General features: G+C 40.5%; 1 protein-coding gene across 4 annotated transcripts in view; it reads left to right on the top strand.

The window, feature by feature from the left end:
- Nucleotides 1–12039, top strand: part of gjc2 (gap junction protein gamma 2) — a 125845-nt gene that overhangs the window by 11070 nt on the left and 102736 nt on the right. For 2 of the 4 annotated variants that reach the window (XM_072254145.1, XM_072254144.1), the window contains exon 2: nucleotides 6572–6674. The exons of the other annotated variants lie outside the window; for them this stretch is intronic. The gene's annotated coding sequence lies outside the window, so the exon portion shown is untranslated. The remainder of the gene's footprint in view (nucleotides 1–6571; nucleotides 6675–12039) is intronic. 4 annotated transcript variants of the gene reach the window in all.

The following is a 12039-nucleotide window of genomic DNA, read 5'->3' as shown; positions in this document are numbered from 1 at the left end:
CAGCGGCGGGAATTAAACCCAGCTTGCCTTTACTGCAAAGCATTATGCTAACCACTACACTACCATGCCACCCCTGACATTCCAGGAATTTGAGTAATTCTGACAGGGCAAGAGTGGATATTTTCCTTAGTTGAGGTATCTAGAAAGAAGGTTACAATCTCATGATATGTGGTAAAATGTTTAAAACTGAGATCTAGAAGAAGGTAAAACTGGAACTTAATACAGAAAGGCTAAGGAGGCTAAATTAATTGAATATTTAAGAAGACAGGCAGATACAAAATGGCATCGAGAGATATGGGGAAAGAAAGGAAATATTACATTGAGAGAGTTGATCAGCCATGATTGTTTTAAATGGTAGAACAAACTTGAAGGGCTTAGTGGTTTGCTCCTAATTTGTATCTCCTTCTTTCCAACACCAATGAATACACCATGGTTTCAGTGTGTACCATTCACACAATGCATTGTAATTTACTGCTGGGCTATTCTGACAGCACTTCCAAAACCCACAACCATGAATGACAAGGTAATAGGTACACTTTGTTCCAGCACTAGCAGGTTGCTCTCCAAGTCGCGCACAAGATTGATTTTGAAGTATGGTGCTCGTACTTCATTATTATTGAGTCTATTTCCAGGAACTCCCTACCCAACATGTGAGAGGACCAGTTTGATTAAACATCTGCTGTAGAGTTTGTATGATATAATCTTTACAAATTAGGAGCAAGCCACTAAGCCCTTTAAGTCTGTTCTGCCTTTTCAAACAATCATGGCTGATCAACTCTCTCAATGTAATATTCCCTTTCTCTCCCCATATTTCTCAATGCTATTTTGCATCCAGAACACAGCCTGTCATTTTAAATACATTCAAGAAATTTGGCTTCCTTTGTCTTTCTGTATTAAATTTCAATTTCACCTTCTGGATCTCAGGTTTAAATGTTTTGCCACATATTAAATGTTGCCTGGATTGGGGAGCATCCCTTATGAAAACAGGTTGAGTGAACTCGGCCTTTTCTCCTTGGAGCGATGGAGGATGAGAGGTGATCTGATTGAGGTGTATAAAATGATGAGAGGCATTGATCATGTGGATAGTCCGAGCCTTTTTCCCGGGGCTGAAATGGCTGCCACAAGAGGACACAGTTTTAAGGTGCTTGGAAGTAGGTACAGAGGAGATGTCAGGGGTAAGTTTTTTACACAGAGAGTGGTGAGTGCCATGGAATGGGCTGCTGGCAACGGTGGTGGAGGTGGATACAATAGGGTCTTTTAATAAACTTTTGGATAGGTACATGGAGCTTAGAAAAATAGAGGGCTATGGGTAACTCTAGTAATTTCTAAGGTAGGGACATGTTTGGCACAACTTTGTGGGCTGAAGGGCCTGTATTGTGCTGTAGGTTTTCTGTGTTTCATATCATAAGATTGTAATTTTTCTCGATACCTCAGCTAAGGGAAATATCCACTCTTGCCCTGTCAGAATATTGTATTTGGATTCCAGTTAATTGAGCCATCGGTTAATCGGCTAGCTGCTTAACTGGGACAACTCTTAAAGAACAAAAACTAATTGGAAAAATAGCTGGGGTACCCTTTGCTGTTTTGGGATACTGTTTCTTAACTGGGGCAGGAAACCTGCTGAACAGTTTCTAAGTAGCATCAGTCACATATACTTGTATGACCGTTAAACACTACACTGTGTTTTGAGTGAACACTTACGATTCAGAGTAGATTTATTATCAATGTTTCTATGCGGTATACAACCCTGAGTTTTGTTTTCCCACAGATAAGCATGAAACAAGGAAAAACGGAACCCATTCAAAGAATAACATCAAACCCCCCAATGTGTTTTTTAAAAAAAAGAATAAATCACACAAGCAGTGAAAAACCAGTGAAAAACATGGGAGATAAAATATCTAATCTTGTCACTGATAATTGGCAAGAAATAAGCAGTAAGACAATTCAGAACAGTCTTGCTCACTGCAGTTTCAAGCATTCAGGCTTGGCGATGCCAAACATGGCGGGAAGTGAAAATGGAACTACCTCAACTATTTCAACAAGTTAGGAGCTTGAAGAAATTGAAGATATTGACAGTCATCTTGAACGTTACAATGAAAATTAAGATTGGGAGGATGCAATCGTCAATAGCATTGTATGAAGGCAGTCCATTATCTTGAAGGCTGAATTTAAGTTGCTTATTCCCATTGACCTGCACTGGGATCGTAGCCCTCCATATTCCTACTATCCATGTACCTATCCAAACTTCTGTTTAAATAATGAAATCTACTCGCAAACACCACTTGTGCTGGCAGCTCATTCCACACTCTCACGACCCTCTGAGTGAAGAAGTTTTCCTTCTTGTTCCCCTTAAACTTGTCTTTCACCCTTAATCCATGAGCTCTGGTTGTAGTCCCACCCAATCTCAGTGGGAAAAGTCTGCTTGCATTTACCCTGTCAGTACCCTCATAATTTTGTATACCTTTATCAAATCTCCTTTCCATCTTGTATATTCCAAAGTATACAGTCCTAACCTATTCAATCTTCCTTATAACTCAGGTCCTCCAGACCTGGCAACAACCTTGTAAATTTTCTCTGCACTCTTTCAGCCTTGTTTACATCTTTCCTCTAGGTAGGTGACCAATACTGCACACAATACTCCCAATTTGGCCTCAACAACGTCTTATACAACTTCAACATAACATCCCAACTTCTGTATTCAGTACATTGATTTATGAATGCCAATGTGCCAAAAGATTTCTTTACGATCCTATCAACTTGGGAGGTTACTTTCAACAAATAATGTAGCTGTATTTTCAGATCCCTTTGTTCTACCACACTCTTCAGTGCCCTACCGTTCATTGTGTAAGGCCTACCCTGGTTGATCCTACTGAAGTACAAAACATTGCACTTGTCTGCGTTAAATTCCATCTGCTATTTTTCAGCTCATTTTTCCAGCTGATGCAGATCCCTCTGCAAGCCACGATAACCTTCCTCAATGTCCACTACACCCCCAATCTTATTGTTATCTGTAAATTTGCTGATCCAGTTAATCACATTATCATCCAGATCATTGATATAGATGACAAACAACAAAGGACCCAGCACCAAACCCTGCAGCACACTACTAGTCACAGGCCTCCAGTCAGAGAGGCAACTCTCCACTCTACTTGCTGGCTTCTCCCATAAACCCATTGTCTAATCCAGTTTACTACCTTTGAACCTCATCCTGAGTGCTGAGTGACTGAGCCTTTTTGACTAGCCTAATATTTGGGACCTTGTCAAACGCTTTACCAAAGTCCATGTAGACAACATCTACTGCCTTCCTTTTGTATAGTTTCCTAGTAACATCCTTGAAAAACTTGATAAGATTGGGTAGGCAGGACCTACCATGGACGAAACCATGCTGACCATTCTTAATCAGTCTGTCTGTCCAAATACTTGCATACCTGGTACCTTAAAATACCTTTCAATAACTTTCCCACAAATGACGTCAGACTCTCTGGCCTATACTTTTCTGATTTCTGTTTAAACAGCAGAACAACATTGGCTATCCTCCAATCCTCTGGTACCTCTCCTGTCGCTAAGGATGTTTTAAATATCTCTTCTAGGGCCTTGGCAATTTCAGTACTTGCCTCCTGTAGTGTCCAAGGGAGCACCTTGTCAAACCCTGCAGATTTATCCACCCTGATTTGCCTTTGGGTAGCAAAACCACCTCCTGTGTAATCTGCACAGGGTCCGTGAAGTTGATACAGCTTTGCCTCACTTCTGTAGACTCTGTATCTGTCTCCCGGGTAAATACAGATGCAAAGAATGCATTTAAGATCTCCTCCATCTGTTTTGGTTCCACACATGGATTACCATTCTGGACTTCCAGAGAATCAGTTTTGTCCATAGCAATCCCTTTTTGCTCTTAACATGCCTGTAGAATCTGTTGGGATTCTCCTTCATGTTGAATGCTAGAGCAACCTCATGCCTTTCTGATTTCTTTCTTAATTGTTCTCTTGCATTTCTTGTGCTCCAAAGTACCACATTTATTTCTATTTGTCTATACTTGGAAGTAGATACAGAAGTGATGTCAGGGGCAAGTTTTTTTACGCAGAGGGTGGTGAGTGCGTGGAATGGGCTGTCGGCGGCAGTGGTAGAGGCGGATGTGATAGGGTGTTTTAAGAGACTCCTGGATGGGTAGATGGAGCTTAGAAAAACAGAGGGCTATGGGTAACCCTAGATAATTTCTAAAATAAGTACATGTTCAGCATGGCATCGTGGGCCGAAGGGCCTGTATTGTGCTGTAGGTTTTCTGTGTTTCTAAGATCACCACTCTGACTCTGTCCATGCAGATGACAACTGCTGCTATGATGGCCATTGTGCTTGCCCCTGCCTTTCTTTAATTTGCTCTTGTTAATCAAGCCCGAATCCAGATTGGTCGAGGGTCAAAGCTGAATACCCTCGGAATTACGTGATGGAATAACAGATATCAGCATACAGAAAACATAAACACAGGAGATTCTGAAGATGTTGGAAATCCAGAGTTAACACGCACAATCCTAGAGGAACTTATCAGCTCAGGTATCATCTATGGAAAGGAATAAGGAGTCGACAGTTTAGGCTGACTCCTGATGAAGGGTCCATAGGTGCTGCATGACCTGCTGAGTTCCACCAGAAAGCATTGTAATACAGCGCATTTCAGTAGACCCGTAGATGTATTAAAACAGATGATTTTAAAAGCAAAAGCAGTAACTTTGGAAATGCTCATAAGCTTAGACTGCATCTACTGAGAAAGAACCAGGGTAAACATCAGATTGCCCTTTCATCATCTAATTTTAAAAAACTTTAGTGAAATCAAAAGTGAAGTTGAGTGCGTGCACATTATTGATGTGGGGGAGAATTTTTGAGGTTTTTTATCACTTGATGCCATCTTGATTTTAGTTATAAAACCTGCTTTAAGTAAGTTATTTATTGAAATAAATCAAAATCGTATGCAATTTTAAAACAGTGATGGTTTATTTTTTTGCTCCCAACATATTCCATGCTCTGCTCAGCCTTTGTTAGAACCTTTTTTTTTCTAGCCCCTCTTCTAAAGTTCAAAGGAAATTCTATTATCAAAGTACATATATGTTACCATATACAACCTTGAGATTCATTTTCTTTTGGGCATACTCATCAAATCTATAGAATAGTAACTATAACAAAATCAGCGAAAGACTGCCCAACTAGGGCGTTCAACCAGTCCATTATGCTTTAACTTCCAGTATTTGTTGAAACTTTTAAATTCCATGTTAATATCCTAGCCAGCCTCAAGAGAATGAGAGGCAACACCTTTGTTCCTGTTTTCACATGGAAGTTAAGTATATTAAGGATTTTTTTCCTCTGTGGGTGAGTCTCAGTATCTGTTGGCCACATCTGATAAAGTGCGAATCAAGATGACCTTATAAAATGTTATTCAATTTTTTGTGTGGATTTGGAAGTACTGTAATTTTATCAAGGAAATATTGTTAATTTATATTATTCTTTGTGTGTCCTCAATAATTGCAAAGCATTTCAAAGCCAATTAATCACTTTTCAATTGTAGTCACTGTTTTGTTGTTCTCTGCAACAGCTAGTTTATGTACAGGGAAGCTCAATTTTGGCCATGAAACCAATCAACAGTTGATCAGTTAAGTAGTTTGGTAGAAGGGAGAGCACTGGTAGTGACAGCAGGGAAATTTACTGTGAATAGCCTCAGGAATTTTGTAAACAATCAGACTTGGTTAAATTAGTTTTTTTTGGAAATTTGGGAGAATTTGGAGTGCAAACTAGGTAAAAGCCCGGATCCTGTTTATACTATTAACATTTGTTTTGTCTTTTTTATGTAACACCTAACTTGTGTATTATCTACTGATATCATACAACAGTCTATTGTATACACCACAAAGTACTCTGCAGATGCTGGGGTCAAAGCAACACTCACAACACGCTGGAGGAACTCAGCAGGTCGGGCAGCATCCGTGGAAACGATGAGTCGACGTTTTGGGCTGGAACCCTTCGACCAGTCCTGATGAAAGGTTCCGGCCCGAAATGTTGAGTCATCATTTCCATGGATGCTGCCCAACCTGCTGAGTTCCTCCAGCGTGTTGTGAGTATTGTATCCACCAACTAGGGATTTAACCTTGAAATTATCTTAGATGTATATACAGTAGTAGCCATGTATTAGTCTGCATCATATTGAATGCAAAACTGTTTTTCTGAGTTATTGTTTGATGCTTTTGTAACACTTCAGTTTCAATTCAAAATTGTCTTTAGTGAAAAATCTGTTTTAATTCTAGTTTTTTCATAGTGTAGATCACTCCTTCAGAGAAAAATAATTTGTTTCACATTTGAAAATTATTGTGGCTTACGCCGAGTTCTGTGCTGTACTTGGCTATTAGACAATTTGTCTTTTTTTTTCAATGAATTCAAACAGAACCTCCAATTCAGAAAAGTGGTGTGTTAGAAATTCCTTAGTAGAACAATGCAACCATTACAAAGATGCAGATTTTTAATATATTCTATTGTGCTTGGTGGTGAGTGGATGTCTTGGCAGTATTCAATAATGTAGAATTGTTTCTATTAGTTTAAGGTCCAGTTCATTCTAGAAAGTTCACCAGCTAGTGAAGGGGTTCGAAAGAAAGACCTATGACTCAGCTGTATTATTTCTTCATTTTTAATGTGTGATGGTAAGTTGTACTTTTTTCTATCTGTTAACATCTGGATAGGGGTAAAATTGTGAATAATGTGAATTTGTAGTGTGGCAATTGAACGGAAGGCTATGTTTAAAAAATACACTTTTTAGTGATGATTTAAATAAACTTGAAATACTGTAACTTGCACACCAAATGATCTTTCTATCTAAATGTAGTGATATTAAATCCTATCTTCTAGCTCAGTCTATTCATTTGACACATCTGCTCCCTCAGCACTAGTTCCACTACACAACCAATTTACTTGGTTCCTTTCTCGATGCTGTTAAAGGTTCTCGCTGCTTTTTGCAGTGTTTATCTCTATATCCAATCTGTCACTAGCATTTTCCCTTCCTTCGAAGAAAAAATTTTTGTCCCATTCCATCCTTGGAAATTGCTATCCAATCTCCAACTTTTCTATTCACCTTATCTCCTAAATAATTTCATCTCTAACTGTGTTTTACAGTTGCCATTGTATCAAAACAGTTTTTGCAAAGTTACAAATGATATACTTCATGACTGACAGTCAGTCTCAAACTGTCTGCTGCCTTTGACACAATCAACCATATTATTTTCCAATGCCCCACCTGGTATTTGTCTGTCTTGAGAATGTAGAACATAGGACAGTACAGTACAGCATAGCATGAGCCCTTCGGACCATGATGTGCTGACCTGTATAAACCTACTCCATGATTAATTTAACCCTCCTGCTTGGCCCATAACCCTTCATTTTCTTTTACATTCGTGTGCCTTTATAAGAGTCTCTTAAATGTCTCTATTGTATCAGCCTCTGCTAACATCCTCGCAGTTTATTCCAAGCATTCACCACTCTATAAAAAGCCTAAATCAAAAAGTCACGAGCAATGACTTCCTGCTCCAGTACAGCCACCCCTGATTCTTCTCAGATAACTAGCCCTATCATTTCTCATCCACACACTTCTCATCAGTAATAACATCTGAAAATGGTGTTAATTTCGACATGTAAGCAGATATCACCCAGCTTCCTTCACTTTTCTGCTATCTATAAATTGTCATTCTTCTTGCTTGAGATCCAGTGATGGATGAACAGAAATTGCTAAAATTGTGATTGTTCTGTGTACCTGCCAAAGCTGAGTTACCCATCCAATGACTATCCATTTTACTAGCAATTCTCTGAAGTAATCAGGTTACCACTTGTCTGTCACTTGATCTGAGATGAGTTTCAGACTTCATATTTATACTATCACTTAATTAATCTATAACTACCTTGGTAACATCTTAGTTCCTTCTTTAATCTTGTGATTTCCTTATTCCAGTGCACTCTTAGCTGGACAACACAGTGGCATGAGAAAGAGTTGCTGTTATCCTGGAGGTGTACTGATTAGTAGGTTACTTGTCATTGTAAATTATACGAAGTGTAGGTTGGTGGTAGGAGAATCAGGGTGAAGTTAATGAGCATGTGAGGCAGGATAGGTTACAATGAAATAGATGTGGAAGTGGGATTGATAAGTTTGCTGTGAGAGTCAAGATATACTTCATGAACCGACTATCATTATTCTATAGCTTCAAAAAATACATATGTTCCTGGCCTTCCCTTTTTGGCCTAGAAATTAGTTATTCAAAGTTTTGTTGCTTTTGTCCGTACTGCTGCTATCTCCCCACTGTTCCTCAAACTACTTTGGCTCCAGTTAAGGGATGCCTTGAATTAAAATAAATTATCCTTTGTTACAAATCCCTTCATGATCTTAACATTTCTTACATCAGTGTTGTCCTCCAGTCCTGCAACAAACCAAAGTATCTGCATATGGCCCATCAAGTTTGCATCACCATTCCATCATCATGGCTGATTTATTATCCCTCTCAACCCCATTCTCTCGTTTTCTCCCGTAACCTTTGACACCATCAACCTCCGCTTTAAATTTACCCAATGATTTGGCCTCCACAGCTGTCCGTGGCAATGAATTCCACAGATTCACTACCCTCTGGCTGGAGAAATTCCTCCTCATCTCTGTTCTAAGGGATGCCCCTCTATTCCAAGGGTGTGCTCTCTTATCCTAGATTCCCCCACTATAGGAAGCATCCTCTCCATATCCACTCTATCTCGGCCTTTCAGTGTTCCTTGGGTTTCAATGAGATCCCTCTCCTCTTCCCCACCCCCTCCAACATTCTTCTAAACTCCAGTGAGTACTAGCTCAAACCCATTGCACTCTAAAAGTTCAAAGTACATTTATTATCAAAGTATGTATATATTATGCAACCTTGATTGTCTCCTTACAGGCAGCCACAAAACAAAGAAACCCGAAAGAACCCATTTTTTAAAAAAAAAGTCAAATACCCAGTGTACAGAAAAAGAAAACAAATCATGAAAACAATAAAAGCAAGCAAATGGCGTTCAAAACTGAAGTTCATGAAGGTCTGTCCACAAGCTGGAGCTACAGCTTCAGATCAGCACAGAGCTGAGTAAATGCCGTGGAGCAGCAAGCTGAACTGGCCTGTCCCTCACCTCTGGTCCCGACACCTCGACCTTTTCAATCTGACCTGGCACTCAAATCATCCAAATATCGGGTCTGTTACTTCAATGTGTTCTGGAACCTGGACCCTGTCGCCTCAATTCAACCTGTATCCAATCTTTCCATTTTGGCTCAGCGCTTAAATTGCTGTCCAGACATCAAGTTCTGTCGCTTCAGTACACTGAGGTCTGGACCCTGCTGCCTTAATTCGGCCCATAACTGACCTTTCCAATTCAGCCCATTGCTTAAAGCCACTGAACTTCAGGACTTTCCTCGCTCCCAGCAACAGGCCCGTTACCTTGCCTCGCTATGGTTCTGCCACATTTCCAAGTCCAGGGGGTGGTTACAGGTTATTGTTTGCAGTGATTGTTTATCAAAAGTGTGATTAACAAAATATTTGGTTGTTTTCTTTGTTTCATTGGCCACCAGCCTTTGTTTCATTGGCCTCAAAGTGGTCACTGAGTTTCACCAGAGCTATCTGAAACGCTTCTCATATATTAATTCTTTCTTAGAAACATAGAAATCTACATACAGCACATTACAGGCCTTTCGGACCACAATGTTGTACTGACCACGTAACCTACTCTAGAAATTGCCTGGAAATTTCCTACTGCATAGATAATTTCTAAGCTCCTTGTACCTATCTGAGAGTCTCTTAAAAGACACTATTGTATCTGCCTCTACCATCTTCACTGGCAGTGCATTCCATATACCCACCACTCTGTGTGGAAAAACTTACCTCTGATATCCCCCTTGTACCTACTTCCAAGCACCTTAAAATGATGCCCCCTCATAGAACCATAGAAACTACAGCACAGAAACAGGCCCTTTGGCCCTTCTTGGCTGTGCCGAACCATTTTCTGCCTAGTCCCACTGACCTGCACACGGACCATATCCCTCCATACACCTCCCATCCATGTATCTGTCCAATTTATTCTTAAATGTTAAAAAAGAACCCGCATTTACCACCTCGTCTGGCAGCTCATTCCATACTCCCACCACTCTCTGTGTGAAGAAGCCCCCACTAATGTTCCCTTTAAACTTTTCCCCCCTCACCCTTAACCCATGTCCTCTGGTTTTTTTCTCCCCTTGCCTCAGTGGAAAAAGCCTGCTTGCATTCACTCTATCTATACCCATCATAATTTTATATACCTCTATCAAATCTCCCCTCATTCTTCTACGCTCCAGGGAATAAAGTAACCTATTCAACCTTTCTCTGTAACTGAGTTTCTCAAGTCCCGGCAACATCCTTGTAAACCTTCTCTGCACTCTTTCAACCTTATTTATATCCTTCCTGTAATTTGGTGACCAAAACTGAACACAATACTCCAGATTCGGCCTCACCAATGCCTTATACAACCTCATCATAACATTCCAGCTCTTATACTCAATACTTCGATTAATAAAGGCCAATGTACCAAAAGCTCTCTTTACGACCCTATCTACCTGTGACGCCACTTTTAGGGAATTTTGTATCTGTATTCCCAGATCCCTCTGTTCCACTGCACTCCTCAGTGCCTTACCATTAACCCTGTATGTTCTACGTTGGTTTGTCCTTCCAACATGCAATACCTCACACTTGTCAGTATTAAACTCCATCTGCCATTTTTCAGCCTATTTTTCCAGCTGGTCCAAGTCCCTCTGCAGGCTCTGAAAACCTTCCTCACTGTCTACTACACCTCCAATCTTTGTATCGTCAGCAAACTTGCTGATCCAATTTACCACATTATCATCCAGATCATTGATATAGATGACAAATAACAATGGACCCAGCGCTGATCCCTGTGGCACACCACTAGTCACAGGCCTCCACTCAGAGAAGCAATTCTCTACCACCACTCTCTGGCTTCTTCCATCGAGCCAATGTCTAATCCAATTTACCACCTCTCCATGTATACCTAGCGACTGAATTTTCCTAACTAACCTCCCATGCGGGACCTTGTCAAAGGCCTTACTGAAGTCCATGTAGACAATATCCACTGCCTTCCCTTCATCCACTTTCCTGGTAACCTCCTCAAAAAAACTCTAACTCTAAACTCTAGGTTAAACATGACCTACCACGCACAAAGCCATGTTGACTCTCCCTAATAAGCCCCTGTCTATCCAAATGCTTGTAGATTCTGTCTCTTAGTACTCCCTCCAATAACTTACCTACTACTGACGTTAAACTCACCGGCCTATAACTTCCCGGATTACTTTTCGATCCTTTTTTAAACAACGGAACAACATGAGCCACTCTCCAATCCTCCGGCACTTCACCCGTAGACAGCGACATTTTAAGTATTTCAGCCAGGGCCCCCGCAATTTCAACACTAGTCTCCTTCAAGTTCCGAGGGAACACTCTGTCAGGTCCCAGGGATTTATCCACTTTAATTTTCCACAAGACAGCAAGCACCTCCTCCTTTTCAATCTGTTGACCACTTCAGCCCAGGGAAAAAGCCTCTGGCTATCCACACGATCAATGCCTGTCATTATCATGTACACCTTTCCCAGAATCATTCTTGTGAACTTCCTCTGCATACTCTCTAATGTCGCACATCTTTTCTTAGATAAGGGGCCCAAAGCTGTTCACGAATCTCCAAGTGCAGTCTGATCAATACCTTGTAAAGCCTAGGCATTTGGACCCTAGCTGAGATATTTGTGTCATTGTTTTTTATGGGCATGATACTGGAAGATGAAAAGTGGCTAATATGCTTTTAATTTAAGAAGGGCTGCAAGCACAATCAAGGAAGCTACAGTGGATGAGCAAATATCAGTGGTGGAAAAGTTGCATGATCTGCCTGCATTTGGAAAGGCAAGGATGGATTTGGGATAGTCAACATGGTATTGTGTATTGGAAATTATCTCTCATGAATCTAATTGAGATTTGTGAG

Source organism: Mobula birostris, chromosome 3 (genome assembly GCF_030028105.1).
Source record: "Mobula birostris isolate sMobBir1 chromosome 3, sMobBir1.hap1, whole genome shotgun sequence".
Classification (NCBI taxonomy): domain Eukaryota; kingdom Metazoa; phylum Chordata; class Chondrichthyes; order Myliobatiformes; family Myliobatidae; genus Mobula; species Mobula birostris.
Note: the sequence above shows the minus strand (reverse complement) of the source record. Positions and strands in the feature narration are given on the sequence as shown.